This window comes from Gracilinanus agilis, chromosome 4, assembly GCF_016433145.1.
Source record: "Gracilinanus agilis isolate LMUSP501 chromosome 4, AgileGrace, whole genome shotgun sequence".
NCBI classification, from domain to species: domain Eukaryota; kingdom Metazoa; phylum Chordata; class Mammalia; order Didelphimorphia; family Didelphidae; genus Gracilinanus; species Gracilinanus agilis.
Genome location: NC_058133.1, coordinates 432,769,012 through 432,785,722, shown reverse-complemented (window position 1 = coordinate 432,785,722; position 16,711 = coordinate 432,769,012). Strand labels below are relative to the sequence as shown.

Genomic DNA, 16,711 nt, shown 5'->3' with positions numbered 1-16,711 from the left:
GCTTGTGCGGTGTGGGGGGTGGGGGAGGGGCTTCTTCCTCTCGTGTTTTAGTGTGAACTGTTTCACCCCTTTAAAGTGTGGAAATGCCCCGATTCTGCGTACCTTCAATGCTGCGCCCTGTTGTGGGGTTCCTTCGTTCCTCTGGACTCGTTTTTATTTCCCCTTGAGGGGTTCTGTGTGGTTCGGTCAGGAGAGATGGAGCAGCTGCTCCTTACTCTGCCGCCATCTTAACCGGAAGCAGAATCTACCATATTGTTTTGATGACTGTTGCTTTATAGTACTGTTTAATATCTGGTACTGCTAGGCCACCTTCCTTCACATTTTTTTTATTATTTCCCTTGATATTCTTGATCTTTTGTTATTCCAGATGAACTTTGTTTTATAGTTTTTCCTAATTCAGTAAAAAAAGTTTTTTGGTAGTTTGATAGGTATGGCGCTAAATAGGTAAATTAATTTGGGTAGAATGGTCATTTTATTATGTTAGCTCATCCTACCCATGAGCAATCAATGTTTTTCCAGTTGTTTAGATCTAGTTTTAATTGTTTGGAAAGTGTTTTGTAGTTGTTTTCGTATAATTCCTGTGTTTGTTTTGGTAGGTAGATTCCTAAGTATTTTATATTGTCTAGGGTGATTTTAAATAGTGTTTCTCTTTCTAGCTCTTGCTGCTGTCATGTGTTGGAAATATATAGCAATGCTGATGATTTATGTGCATTTATTTTGTATCCTGCAGCTTTGCTAAAGTTGTTGATTATTTCTACAAGCTTCTTAGTTGATTCTCTAGGATTTTTTAAGTATACCATCATATCATCTACAAAGAGTGATAGCTTATCTCCTCATTGCCTATTTTGATACCTTCAATTTCTTTTTCTTCTATAATTGCTACTGCTAGTGTTTCTAGTACAATGTCAAATAATAGAGGGGATAATGGGCATCCTTGTTTCACTCCTGATCTTATTGGAAAGGCTTCTAATTTATCCCCATTGCATATGATGCTTGTTGATGGTTTTATGTATATACTGTTTGTTATTTTTAGGAAAGGTCCTTCTATTCCTATACTTCCCAGTGTTTTCAATAGGAATGGATGCTGCATTTTGTCAAAGGCTTTTTCAGCATCTATTGAGATAATCATGTGATTTTTGTTAGTTAGATTGTTGATATGGTCAATTATGTGGATGGTTTCCTAATGTTGAACCATCTTTGCATTCCTGGTAGATAGCAAGGCCTTAAAAATTCGATTAAGACTCTTGGTTGTGCCTCTCCATGGAAATCTTTAGTAAAAGGCAAAAGAGTTATACGATCTGAAGAGAAACCAGAGTATTATACAATAAACTCTTAATAATTAGGGGGAAGAGAGAAGGGAACAGCCATTTATGTATTTAGTGCCTACTATACACCAGGAAGTATGCTACATTCCTTTTACAAATATTCTCTCATTTAATCCATATAGCCAATCTGGGAATTAAGTACTATTTAGTTCTTCTTGTTATTCAGTTGTTTTCAATCATGTCCAACCCTTCATAACCCCATTTGGGGTTTTCTTGTCAAAGCTATCAGAGTGATTTGCAATTTCCTTTTCCAGCTCATTTTATAGATGAGGAAACTGAGGTAATCAGGGTTAAGCGATTCACCCAGAGTCACATAGCTAGTAAGTGTCTGAGACTAGATTTGAACTCTGGAAGATGAGTCTTCCTGACTTCAGACAAGCTCTATCCACTTTACCATATAGCTGTCCTAACTGCTATCATTCTTTTTTTTAACTGCTGAAGAGACTGAGGCAGAGATTAAATGACTTGCCAAAGATCACATAGCTAATAAATATCTGAGATCAGATTTAAACTTGCGTCTTCCTGATTCGAAACCCAGCACTCTATCTACTGCACCATCAGCTACTTCTGATTGGTTTTTTTATTTATTCATTAAGCAGCTTTTCTAAGGTTAAACTGCTAGTAAAGTGTCTTGAGAATGGAGGTCTCTTGACTCACAAATTAATATGCTGTCTGTAATGCAACACTGCTTCCTATATGAAAATGAACCTTTGGAAAATTACTCTAGACTCTGTCACTAAGACTTTTATTTGGCCCGAAAACTTTGATTCCCAAGAGTTACTCTATTTCTTCTTGCTACAATGCAGACTTCTGTCTGCAACTATTATTTCAAATCAAAATCAAATTAAAGCATCTAATATTCACTGCATGCCTTACTGTAAAAAAGGTACTGTTCTAGGAGATCTGACAGAAATGGCACAAAAATATGTCAGATATTGCCTCCAAATAGCTTCAATATAACTTGGAAAAAATGATATCACCATATAAAGAGTATTGGAGGCCAATGAGATCAGGCCCCTTCATCAAGGGTAGAGTAATCAAAGAATATCTTGCAGTATTTAACCCCTAGCTCTGAATTAATTCTGCTAAAACTCTATGCTTATTCTTGTCAGATCTATTCATGAATACAATATTCAAAAATAGTTGCCTTTGTATGCTCTACATGGGAGTATTGGTTTATCTTTGTCCAACTCAGTATGAAACCCCATAACCTTCTAATTTTTTGGTTCGGTTAGTGGTAAGGTTATTCTCTCTGTCTCTCTCTCTGTCTCTCTCTCCCCATTCTCTGTTTTTGTCTCTGTCTCCTTAGTTTCATTTCTCTCTCTTCCTTCCCTTTCTTTCTGCCTCTCTGTGCGTCTAAGTTCCTGTCTCTCTGCCTCTCTTTGCCCCTCTCTGCCTCTCTCTCTGTCTCTATCTCTCTCACAAACTCTCTCCCTCTCTCCCTAGGTGAATTCCTGAGTGCACTCATGTGTGCATCTCTGTCTTCTAGGCCTGACGACAATAGGGGCAGCTGTCAGTTGTGTTTGCCTTTTTGCATCCTTTTATGTATAAGGGAATATATCACGTGTTTTGAATATTATTCAGCAAATGTTGTGGTTAGTTCAAGAAGGCCACATCTCAGTTCCTTGAAACCCCAAACTTACCTGTATAACATAAAAAGATGAACAACAGTAAAACAATGCAAGAGATGTCCCAAAATGGTATATGGTTCATTTGGTTTAAGCCTTAGCTAAGTGGTTTCCAAAGGTGGGACTCAAAGCATAAGTGATCAGTCAGTGGACAGGAAAAATGGTTCCTCATCCTCTTAGAAAAAGCCACTTGTAAGACTTAACTCCAGCACAACCACATATATATCCTTTATTCCTTACTATCTAAACCTCCTCTGCTCTGCCCTCTCTCAATATAATGCATGCTTCTAAATTCCTCTCTTCTGTAACAGGTCTCAGCCCCTGAGTGAAGTTAAGACTTTATTGCAATCCAGGTACCCATAGCAGCAGCTATTCAGGTATCAATGGAAAAACTGCATGCACATCCCAACTCCGATATATACACCTCCAGCTTTCCGCCCATTGCTGAGTTGGTTCTGTGCTCCAAGGTACTGGCATGTAAACAAGAGCCTCTTCTCACTGCTTTCAATGTAGGGGACAACAGCGAGGCATCACAAATCTTATTACATTATTCCCTCCCCCCCAATAAAACCCTCTTCCAAACTTACCTAATCTCTGTTAAAGAGACTGACCATTCTTCCTGTCACCCAAACCTGCAACCTTAGTGTCATCCTCCACTACTTACAATTATGTGCAAAACTTTGTCATTCCTACCTCCACATCTCTTGTATTTATTCCTTCTATCCACTCACCCAGGTGGGTCCTCTTCACTTCTCACCTGGACTATGGCAATGGCCTCTTAATGGGTCTCTCAGTCTCTAGGCTTTCCCACTCTGAAATTCTTTCCATATGATTGCTATATATATTCTATATGATATATGTATATGCATATTCCATATACTTCATTTTCAAAAGCTAAGTCTGACCAGATCAGTCATCTTTCTACTCAATCAATTACAGCATGTCCTTACAGATTCTTGGACATATTATTGGACAAAGGTTTCAAAGTGGCATAATCCAAATTTTCATGATCATTAATGGAATATTGAAGTTGAAGAAATACTGGACTATAGAAATCAAATTAAGGATCTGCATGTAGTTTTGAATGATAAAGGAGATTTGTATTTAAAATTTTTATAGTATTATTTTATACAGTCACAAACAATTGGATTTCTCTTTTTGACATTCAAAACCCTTTACCCTGGAGCCACTCTATCTTTGCTGCTTAATTACTTTTTACACCCTGTTCTCAACAGTCCAACCAAAGTTGCCCTTTTTGCTACTCCTCATCCTCATTCAAAAAACACATATATAATTTCTATTCATCAAAAATTCATGATAATAATCCATTATGAAGAACCACATAAAGAAAGAATTGATTTACACTGAAAACTTTCTGCTGAATTAAAATCAGAGCCAATTTACTTTTGCATTTTTTGCATTTCATATGAATATCTATATTAATCTTAATGAAGAGCTGTTATCTTTACTGTCATGAATGATTATCTTATTGTTGTTGTCTTTCAAGAAAAATTATCTTAAAAAGTAATTCAGCTCCTTGGATAACCACATTGACAAAATTAACTGAATAAATAATTACTGACAATTATTATTTATGACTATTTTATCCCTTGGACTTATTATAAATAATATTTTAGCAAGAACAAAAAAGACTTTTACTCATTTAATAGACAAAATCTTTAAGTAGATTCAAAATGTCATTTTGACTTTGTCTTGTCCTTTTTACTTCTTTTTGCATCTGTTTTATAATTTGTGCTATATTAGCACAATAGTACATGAATATAACTTATAAGTTAATAAATAATATATAGCTTTGGAAAGGTATGCTCAAAATATTTTACTGTTAGGGGTATGCCAATCAAAAAAGTTTGGAATCCACTGCTCTAGACCAATATCTAAGAGGATTTCAGAAAACATCTTCAATTTATACCTCAAGGAAGCCACATTTTAAAAATGTGTTTTTCTAATGTACGTGTCTCAGTTCTGTACCTTAATGCCACACTGGCCCACATATTACCTGCCTGCCTCCCAAAGGACACATCAGCCTTAATTTATTTCTCACTCAACAAGGTGTCACTCAGGTAGTGATATATGGAGGCATCTTTTAAGTAGGTAGGGCTGGTGAGGACCTAGGCTTGCACATAGGACTTTTGTGCTGCATTTTCTTAAGAAGCCTGACTCCCAATTTTTTAAATGTTTCAATAGATCTATGATTTCATTAACACAGGCATTCTGTCCTGGTACAAATTGAAACTCATTCTCATCATCTTATCCTATGCACTCTAATAAATATTTATTGAATTGAATTAATAATCTAAGGATCATCTCACAAGTTTATGTTGTTACATTTTTACAGAATGTTCTATATAATATGTATAATATATTTATATAATAATTATTTCTATTTTTCACAGAATCTTACAATTTAAATATATGCACTTAAGACATATTATTAGGCAAAAGTTTCAAAGTAGCATAATCCAAATTTTCATGATCATTAATGGAATGTTGAAGTTGAAGAAATACTGTATTATAGACATCAAATTAAGAATAGAGTCTTTATCTCTTGAGCCTTCAGTGTTCTCGAACTGATGAAAAGCCCACAGCAGACTGAGCTTATGATTAAATGTATACCTGTATCAGGGAAACCATATAGACAAAGACAGTGATTTTTAGCTATTGTCAAGTGTCTGTGTATCTACCAGTATGAAATGTAATAGCCGCACAACTCTCTTTTCATGCTGAAAGCCTCAATTATAGATATTTGTCAAACTTTGATATTTTCAAAACCCGCAGATAAAGATATGTGAAAATATCTCTTTGCTTGCAGCTGCAAAGAGCTGGTAACCTCAGTTACTAATAGTGTGAGGTTAAAGTTGTAGGTGGAGTGAGTGATTTTATTCCCAGACCTTCCACTGACTCATTGCACTCCTTAGTGACCCAAATTGCATAAACTTTGAGAGCTTCCATTTTCATTCTGTGTAAATGACAAAGTCATTTGAAGTGCTCTCTACATGACAAAGAATGGTCATTTACTAATGAATGGCTTAAGAGCACAGCCTTAGAACTGGTCAGGTGTAGACAGAGTATAGAAAGTCACTTGAATGATCAGTCAACCAACAAGAATTTTTTAAAGGTGCTTACTATGTGGCAGGCACTGTCCTAGGCATTGGAGATATCAAAAAGAGGAAATTCACTGCTCTCAAGGAGCTTCCATTCCATCTAGGGATATAGCAATTATATACATACATATATGTATATGTGTATATGTATACACATATATACATGTATGCATGTGTACACAAGTATATATGAGTGTGTGTGTGTGTATATATATATATACACACACACATACACATTCTTCATGTACTTACATAATAAATACCAAATAGTTAAGAAAGGAGGGCACTGGCAGTTGGGGGCAGAAGGGACAGGCAATGACTTTCTGGGGCAGGAGATGCTAAAGCCTAGTGTTGAAGGAGGTTAGGGATGCTATAAGTCATTAGTGAGGAGAGACCATATTCCTGGCATGGAGTTCAGAAATAAATACAAAGATGTGTGAGGAATAGGAAGAAAAACTGTTTAGTTTGGCTGTAGAGTATATGGTGGGGATTAGTGTTTGATAAGGCTAGAAAGATTGGTTGGGGCAAGGTTGTGAAGGGGTTTTATGTGTGTGCTCCTTCTAGCATGCATGCATATACATATCTATATGTATGTATGTATGCATGTATTACATGTGTGTATATGCATATGTGTTTGCATCTAACCTCCAAAACAGGCACTTTCCTCACCCTTATTATGGCTCTGTGTTAATAAGTCTTTCATCTTATATAGATTACCAGAGCTAGAAGGAATTATATTAGGGATTCCTTAGTCCAACTCATTCATTTCACATATGGGGACAGTAATGGATACCCAGAAAAATGAAGGGAACTGTCTAGGTTCAAACAAGTAGTAAATGGGAGAAAAGAAACTGAAACTCAATTCCTAATCCAGTGTTCACTCCATAGTAATATGGTACTTCTTTTTTCTTTTCTTTTTTTTCCCAACTCTTACCTTTTGTCTTAGAATCAATACCATGTATTTGTTCCAATGGAAAAGAGAATTAGGCATTTGGGGTTAAGTAGTGTTTAAGACCAGATTTGAACCCAGGACCATCTCCAAGCCTAGCTCTCTATCCATTAAGTCATCTAGTTGCCTCGATATGGTGCTTCTTCCAGAGACTTCTAAGCACATTAAGCCACTACCAGCATTACCAATGGGTATTTATTTACCAAATTACATTTTTAAGTGGGACACTAGATTGGGGACTCTAAATTCCTAGGCAAGATATCACCAATAGAGACGAGAAAAGTACTGAAAAAGATTGGAGGTGTGTGGTAATCGCCTCACACTCACATTACACTTTTCTTCCAAGCTTTCAGGTAGTCCAATACTTCTCAAATTATCTCTCCTGGATCTGTTTTCTAGGTCACTTGTTTTTTTCAATGAGATATTTTACATTTTTTTCATTCTTTTGATTTTGCTTTATTAATTCTTGCTGTCTCTTAAGGTCATTAGCTTCTACTTGCCCAATTCTAGTCTTTAAAGACTGATTTTCAGCTATGATCTTTTGATTTTCCTCTTTGGTTTGGTCTATCCTGCTTTTCATCATATTATACTTTTGGATGAGCTTGACTTTTGAGTTAAGATCAATTCCTGTATTCTATACAGCTCTTGTTCTAATAAGATGTTATCTGAACTCTTTTGTTTGTTTGTTTTGTCCTGCCCACTCTGTCACTTTCCATGGCTACTGCCACCTCCCCCCAAACTCCCCACCACTATTTCCTTCCCCTGGTTTCCCCCAGCTATTAATGCCTCCTCCTTTCAGATTATCTTAATTTACCTCATATAATGTATCTTGCATGTATTTAGTTATTTACATCTCCCCCATCAGAATGCATGCTTCTTTTACCTATCTTATATTCTGAGAACATAATAAGTGCTTAAGGGCTGTTAGACTTCCTCTTTATTTTTATTTGTTTTATTCAAGTATCCTGAGACTCTCTTTTACATGTCCCTTTCTCTCTCTGTCTCTGTCTTTCTGTCTCTCTGTCTCTCTCTCTTTCTCTCTGTCTCTCTGTCTCTCTCTATCTCTCCCTCTCTCTGCCTTTCTCTTTCTCTGTCTCTGACTCTCTGTCTCTGTGTCTCTGTCTCTCTCTCTTCCTCTCTTTTTCTCTCTCTCTCCCTCCTTTCCTTTGGTCAATACCTTTTCCCTCCTCAAATAACCTCTCCTATTACAATTTTCTACTCTATCTATCTGAAAATAAATAATGAAGAAAAAAACAAAAAAATAGCATAGAATATACTTTTTTAATAGCTGTCACAATAGTGCCAACTTTGAATTTTGATTGTAGTCTTTTTTTAACTTAGCTACTGGATCACAACTAATACTTGGGTGTGTCCTGAACCCATGATTTTATCCCTGAGAAGGAACTTGCAGTGTAGAAACTCCTTCCACTGATATAAATCTATAACTTACTCTCTTCTTTTAAAAGAATACATAGTCTTCTTTCCTCTCAGTCATAAAACTAGCTCTCTTTCCAAATTACTGATTTCCCTTTTATAAGAGATGAAACTAATGCTTTTTTAGTAATTTTGTATTTAAAAGGGCTATACTGAGGTAAACAGAATACCCTATACACTATTGATATATATGTATACATACATATACATACATAGTAGTTTCATAATTAATTTCTCCAACCTGATGTGACCTTTGACTCCTTATATCAGTTTTTTAAAATTTTTGGCCTCTCTCCTCCCTCATGATGACTTTGTTAACTGTAAATTCTGGCTCTTATCCATATGCCTTGTCTCCATATTCCATTTCATTTACTGCATCTAATCTGTTATTGGTCTGGACACCAAAATACTAATCAGAACTATTTCCCAAGTAAGAGTCAACAGATTCTGAGGGAAGGTCTGAGGTTTTCTACTGTGAATACTGTGTATGTCTCAGTGCATGGATCATGTGCCACTTATTTTTACTACATAGACAATGCTTCTTTAAAAAAGGTGCTCCTCCTTTCTTTTTTTCTGCTATCCTTTTTGGCTATCCTTTAGGATAGTTTTAAAGTTTTAAAGTACTGTTGCAATGAGAGGCATTTGTATTTTGGAACTTGGAAAGATGAAGTAAAACCATACAATTTTATGATATTAGTTATTACACCTAATTCTTTATATATTTCAATTCAGTTCACTCCAATTCACCAGGCATTTTTTGTCTTCTAAGTTGCAGGCCTTGTGCTAGGTGGAAAAGAGTCTAAGACAAGGGGGAAAAACATTTTCCACCTTCAAGAAGCTTACACTACTTTATACTGAAGGAGAAAAGGAGGCACAATTTCTACAAGACTTATCCCACATTATTGTCACTGTTGTTACTGTAGTTCAGTTGTTTCAATCACGTCCAACTCTTCATGACTCCATTTGGGGTTTTCTTGACAAAGATGTTAGAGTCATTTGCCATTTCCTTCTCCCACTCATTTTACAGATTAGGAAACAGCGGCAAACAGGCTAAGTGGTTTGCATACAGTCACATAGCTAGTAAGTATCTAAGGCCATCTAACTGCCCCACTATTGGCACTAAAAGTTCATTAAGGGAAGTAAAGGAGATATAAATGTATGCTGACTTTGGAAGCTGTCAAACATTAAACATTTGCCAAAGTAGTTGTGTGTATTGCACAGATGCTAAGTGCTAACTGCTCCCTAAAAATTTTAATTTATTTTAATTTAAAATTTAATTTAAAAAATGTACTAATGTTTATTCAGTTTGATTATAGTCTCTCTTTTTTTAAATAGTGAATGCTGCAACTGAATGACATGCTGTAATGTTGAGTTCTAAAAAATGAGGTCAAAAGAATGCTATCCACCTCCAGAAAAAGAATGGTTGAAATCAGAATGCAGAAGGAAGCATATGATTTTTCACTTGTTTATTTGGGTTTTTGTTTAATGCTTTTGGTTTATATGATTATTCACTTACAAAAATGAACAATATGTTTTATATGATAATACACACATAAGTAACCCAGATCTAATTGCTTGCCAGCTCCAAGAGTGGGGAGGGAAGGAAGGAGGAAGACAATTTGGATCATATAACTTTGATAAACTTTGCATGGAAATTTATTAAATATAAAATTTTTTTAAAAATTAAAAATTAGGTCAACTCAGTTGTCAGATTCAGATGTTGGAATATAAGATCTCTTAGGAGCAAGGTCTAAATTCTAAAAGAATTCTCAGGTTATTGCCGGACCAGATCATCTCTGAGGTCATATTCTAATGTTTCTCAATAAATTATATAGCAGAAGTCACACTATGGCCATTAACCTCTCTTTTATTCCATTTACTGAAATGACAGGATTAACCTCTGCTCAGTTTTGCTACTTATTTCAGATTCCAGCAGACCATTCAGTTGAGGCATCATGTTTTGTTCCATTTCAGTGGGGAGAAGGGGTCTGCCATCCTAACCGTGTCTATCACTTACTGAATTACAACAGTACATATTCTCTTCAGTGGGAATGTTAACCATTTAGGTTGATTATATATATATATATATATATATATATATATGTATATATATGTGATTTCTAATCATATCTCAGATAGATAGATAGATAGATAGATAGATAGATAGATAGATACATACATACATACATACATACATACATACATACATACATACAAAATTGCTTCTGGTGTTAATTTGCAACAACTTATACATTTCCTTACAGATAATTTTGTATCGCCTTAACATATTCAGTTCATCTAAATTAGATTCTTGATGACAGGGGCCACAGGAATTATAGATTCCTAGAAGGTGGAGCTGGCAAAGAATATTGACCTAATTGCAGAATCACAAGATCTAAGGGTCAGAAGAGACTTCAGTGGCCACCTACTTCAACCCATCCTTGAAAAATAAAATACCCTCTCTCCAACGTGCCTGGCAAGGAGTCAGCCAACTATTGTTGCTTAAAGACTTCAGAGGCAGGAAACCAAGTACCTCCCGATTGAGTCCATTTCACTTTTGAATAGTAGACAGTGTTAATCTATTCCAAACTTGCTTTATAAAACAGGGAAGATCAAGTGATTTTCCTGTTGGTGGTACCAGCTAGAATCTGAGTCTTTGGCATCCCAGTTCAACAGTCTACCCACAGCATGCTGCCCCTTTGGATGTATAGATATAGATATAGAGATATAGAGAGATATAATATCTCCCCCTCCCCAATATTGCCCAATACAATGCTTTAAATAGACTACATACTTCAGAAATATCATTGGCTGACTAGCATAATTCAAGCTATAAATATACATGATATATTTTGCCAAAAATATAATGAATATTTTAAAATAGTACAATATAAAAAAGGGAAAAAAAGAGGAAAAAGAAGTAAAGAATTTCCACTTACCAATAAAGAATGCTAGCTTTATGTCTGTGACTATTTCCACAGGGATCTTCTAATGAAACTTCAGAGTTTTCTCAAACAGTATTAACACATGAATGGCTGTTTTCTCGATTACTAATCTTTTGAATTTATGTTATGAAAACGATATCTCTGATAGGCACATTTTTGGACTCCTTTTTCATCTAAAGCCTCATGTTATTTCTCTCTCATTTTTACACCTAGCAAATAAGGTAGTGTGGTGAACTCACCACAAGTTTTATCCCTTCAAGTCTCATACCTCTGATCATAAAAAGGTAACAAATAAGGTGGGGGAGGAAAAAAGACATGTAACTAGGTCAGCTTCACAATTTCAATTTCAGATTCAAATCTTTTTCATTTTAATATTTCATTTCATCTTGTGGGATATTTCTTGATTCTTCCTGGAAGCCAAATGTTGAATACAATGATTCTAAAGTTCTCTGAAAAGTTCTGCATATTATCTACTAACAATGACTCTTTCCATCTACCCATCTTCCTAGTCTTGGGTGGGTAAAGTGTGGATACCAGAATAATTCAGCTTTTCTCTGTGGAAATATTCTTAAAATAGGAAGGTCTTTCAATTCTGTTTAACAACTATTTATTGAGAATAGATGGTACTAGCCACTGAAGAAGCTACAACATGAATGAGTGATTAATAAGCAGGTTCAGAATAAGGGAATAAGTACTCTACAGCAAAGTATGGGGAATAAGACATTGCAGTTCTGTTGAATGAGCACTGGCTTTGGGTTCAGAAGATCTGGGTTCAAATGTTTCCCCTATCACTTAACTTTAAGATTGTGGATATGTCTTTTAGCTATGTTTCAGTTTCCTCATCTAGAAAAAGAGGGACTTGGATTTAATGACATGTGAGACCCTTTCTAGCTCTATGTAATTCTGTGAAAGCATATCTACAAATAAAAATTATTCAAAGTATTGTGTCAAAGTTATTGCCAGTTATATATTAAGTGCTATACAAATATTAGTAATTCTTATTCTTGTTCTTATTATTATTCTTATGAATCTGAAGCCAGAATTCACCCAAATTCTCTGATAGTGGCTTTAGAATTAGGAGGTTGCCCTTATAGTTTGTCCTCAGATGGCATTTCATGGAAAACTTTAGGAATTTCTGGCTGATAAATCTTAAAAATAAGTATCCCCTGGAATACTACTGTGCTCAAAGGAATAACAAACTGGAAGAATTCCATGTGAACTGTAATGACCTCCAGGAAGTGATGCAAAGTGAAAGGAGCAGAATCAGGAGAACATTGTACACAGAGACTGATACACTGTGGTAAAATCAAATGTAATGGACTTCTGTACTAGCAGCAATGCAATGATCCAGGATAATTCTGAGGGACTTACTAGAAAGAAGACTATTCACATTAAGAGGAAGAACTATGGGAGTAGAAACACAGAAGAAAAACAACTGCTTGAACACATGGGTTGAGGCAGACATGATTTGGGATGTAGACTCTAAATGATCACCCCAGTACAACTATCAATAATATGGAAATAGGTCTTGATCAATGACATATGTAAAACCCAGTGAAAATGCACAGCAGCTATGGGGGGAGGAAGAGGGGAGAGAAAGAACATGAATCATGTAACCATGGGAAAATGTTCTAAAAAAATTTGAAAAAATATTGAAAAAAATAAGTATCCCCAATGGTCTGGTTCTCTTTGCCCTGTCCTCCACCAATCAGTCAACAAATATTTATTAACCACTTATTATTTTCTAGGCATTATGATAGGTTCTGGGAGTACAAAAACAAAAATGAAATAATTCCTTCCCTCAAGGTCCATATTTTCTATTGGTGGAGAGCACAAGTATATAGATATACAAAAATATATATAGAAAATAAATATAATACAATTTAGGAGGGAGGATACTAGCAGCCAGAGGGATCAGAAAAGGCTTCACTTTGAACAAGTTAAGCTGATTGTTGAAAGAAGCAATGGATTATAAGAAATAAAGATGAGAAGGAAGAGCTTTATAGTCATGGTCACACTTTCAACTAGTAATGATACAGTAAGGAAAGTAAATGATGATGACAATGGTGACTGCTATGTATATGAACCTTTCTAAGTACCAAAAAACTATTTGGGGAGTCAGAACACTAGAATCAAAGTCAGGAGAGTGCTAGAGTCTCAATTAGAAGGGACTTTAGAGCTGGCCTAGTCAAATCCATACCACATGATTTTTCCAACCTCTTCTTAAAGATCACCAAGGAAGTCACTGCTTTCTGACGTAGAACATCTTACTTTTGGACAGCTCTAATTCTTAGCAAGTTTTTCTTTATATCAAACTAAAGTGTATCCTCATGCAACTTCCACTTTTTAAACTTGATTCTATCTTCTGGGACCTCTTCCTCATGGTGGCCCTTCAAAAGAACCAATAGAACCACCATTGTCCCAAAGAATCCTAGTAGGCATACTCATACATATGCCATCCTCATCACCCTCCTCTGGATACCAGCTTGTCAATGTGTTTCCTAAAATGTGGCATCAACATGAAAATTTCAGATGCCAAAGTGAGGACAGTAGGACTCTTATTTTCTTTGCCATGGTTCTTGTGCTTCTATCACCATAGCCTACAAAGAGATGTGTAATAGGTACCAGAAGACAATAGCATATTTTCATCAACAATGTACATGAATGAAATGGGGTAAATGATATCATGGATAAAAGGAATCATAAGAAAAAGGAGGAAAATCGGTAATGTGGTGAAAGGGAAATATTAAATTAACAACTCTAGTGCTTATCTGGGACCCTAGAATTGTAAAAATACTAAGAATAAAGCCTCTAGCGCATAGACTGGGTACATACTCTATGGAGAATTTATTAGAGAACATGGAAAACATGAATGAGTTGCAATCTGTACCAATGAAAGGAATAACCACACAAGTGAGATTACAAATCCATTTAAGTAAATTACCTGTGCATTATCAGTTGATATGTCAAACCATTCATTTCTTTAAGCTTGAAATTTAATAAAACTCCTAGATCTTTTTTTAAACATAGTATATCATCTCATCTCCCCCATCCTGTAATTATCTGTATAGGGTTTTCCAAACATCTTAGTGGAGTTTTAAATTTTAATAGCTTGTTGGCACTCAATTGTTTCTCTATCATGTTGGACTCTTCATGACCCCATTTGGGATTTTCTTGGCAGATACTGGAGTGGTTTGCCTTTTCTTTCTATAGCCCATTTTACTGATGAGGAAACTGAGGCAGAGTTTAAGGGGCTTGCCCAGAGTCACACAGGTAGTAAGTGTTGGAGGCCAAATTTGAACTCAGGAAGATGAGTCTTCCTAACTCCAAACCTGATGTTCTATCCATTGTGCCACACCTAGCTGCCCTTTAACAGTTTAAATAGCTATTAATAAGCTCTAATAGGTTAAAGCAGCAAAAAGACTTTTTTTATACAATTTATGTTCAAATCTAAGTCTAGGACACTACACTTTCCCCCATTACGTTTAAATTTATGGAATTCAACTCATATTTCTAGCCTTTCAAGATCTCTATGAATTCCAATTCTATTATTCAACATATTAGCTATCTTACCCAACTTTATGTTGCCTACAAATTTGGTACATGTCACCTATACCTTTAATAAGTCACTGATAAACCATGTTAAACACAGGATATAAAGGTATTCTTCTAAGGACTCCCATTCCAGGCTAGCATGAATCTGTTAATCACTGGATTGGAGGTCCAGTCATTCAACCAGTCCAGACTTCTCTTAGTTATATTTCCTCATCTGTAAAATGATGAATTTTGACAAGATGGCCTCTTGAGTTCCCTTCTACTTCTAAACCTGTGGTCCTATGAAATGTACCCGGTAGCATGATTATCTAACTTATAGCTTTCCATTTTGTCTATGAGGACAGCAGGAGAGAAATTGTTAAATGCCTTGTTAAAACCAAGAAGTCATGTAACCACCACATTCCCATGATCTACCAGTCTAGTAACTCTGCAAAAAAAAAAAAAAAAAAAAAAAAAAAAACAGAAATGAGGTCTGGCACAACCTGTTCTTGATGAAACCCTGCTAACTGGGTCTTTGTGATCACCATTTCCTTTTCTAAATATTCACAAATCATCAAGCTAATGATAGATTTTGTAATTTTGCCAAGAATTAAAGTCAAGTCCATTGCTATAGTCTAAAGCAGAAGTGTAAAATAAATGACCCATCATACTACCAAGTGTGACCTAAACAAGATTAAAATGGAATGGGGAAATTTTTTAACAAAATAAATAAAAATAGAGAGGAAGGAAGGAAGGGAGGAAGGGAAGGAAAGGAGGGAGTGAGGGAGAGGGGAGGAGGAGAAGAAAGAAGGGAGGGAGGGAGGGAAGGAGGAAGGAAAGGAAGGGGAGGAAGGAAGGGGATGCTTTCCTAAGAATAATTCTTTTCTTTCTTAGAGAACATATCGACTATTTTATTCATGAAAGACCCGGACTTGAGATGAAAAGGTCTACTTTCAAGTTCTAGTGTCATCCTTTCCTATCTCATGGACCTAGATAAGTCATTCATCTCATTAAGCTTCACTTTCCTTAGCTAAAAAATGGGCATAATCACACCTATGCTACCCACCTCATATGGTGATTGTGAGGCAAGCATTTTGTAAAATAGAAAATATTAAATAAATAGAAGTTTATTTCATTGGTGTTATTATGACTCTTGGATTTGGATCATTCAAGCCTGACAACTTGAACTCAATGCTCCCTTATCATTTCAATTTTCTTGGACTTCCCTTCACTCTTCATCATTTTTTCTCTACCCTTCACATTATGAAGATTATTCTCCTTTTAACAGAAAAGAGAAGCAAAACAAGGGTTAAGTTATTCAGTCTTCTCTCCATCATCTTATCATCCTTTCATCTACCCTGAAATCTGTGCTATCTATAGTTGAATCTTTCTCTTAATGCCAAAATAAGTGTTTTTTTAAAGCCTTTTTTTATGATTCTTAGCATTCATTGCTATTTTTGGTCTGTTCAGAGTTTTATTACTCTTAGACCTATTTACACAGGATCATGCTGTTTTACCCTTATGTCATCTTCTTTAAATGACTTTTAAAATTCTGTTGGTGAATATAATTTTCCTGTGTATCTAGGTCAACATCTTGACAATTCCATCTTCTTTTGGCATTTACTAGCTCTGTTATGACAAATAACTATAACGGCAATAATAATAGCATTTATTTAGCATTTTAAGGTTTGTAAAGCACTTTACAAATATTATCTCATGTGATCCTCATAACAACCATGAAATAGGAAATTTTATTATTATCCTCATTTTACAG

General features: G+C 35.4%; 1 non-coding gene across 1 annotated transcript; it reads right to left on the bottom strand.

Annotated features, from left to right (window-relative positions):
* Positions 1-1,202: 1,202 nt before the first annotated feature.
* On the bottom strand, positions 1,203-1,318 carry LOC123248069. Its single transcript, XR_006506176.1, has one exon. It is a non-coding gene; the product is annotated as a U5 spliceosomal RNA (small nuclear RNA).
* Between the last annotated feature and the right edge of the window lie 15,393 nt (positions 1,319-16,711).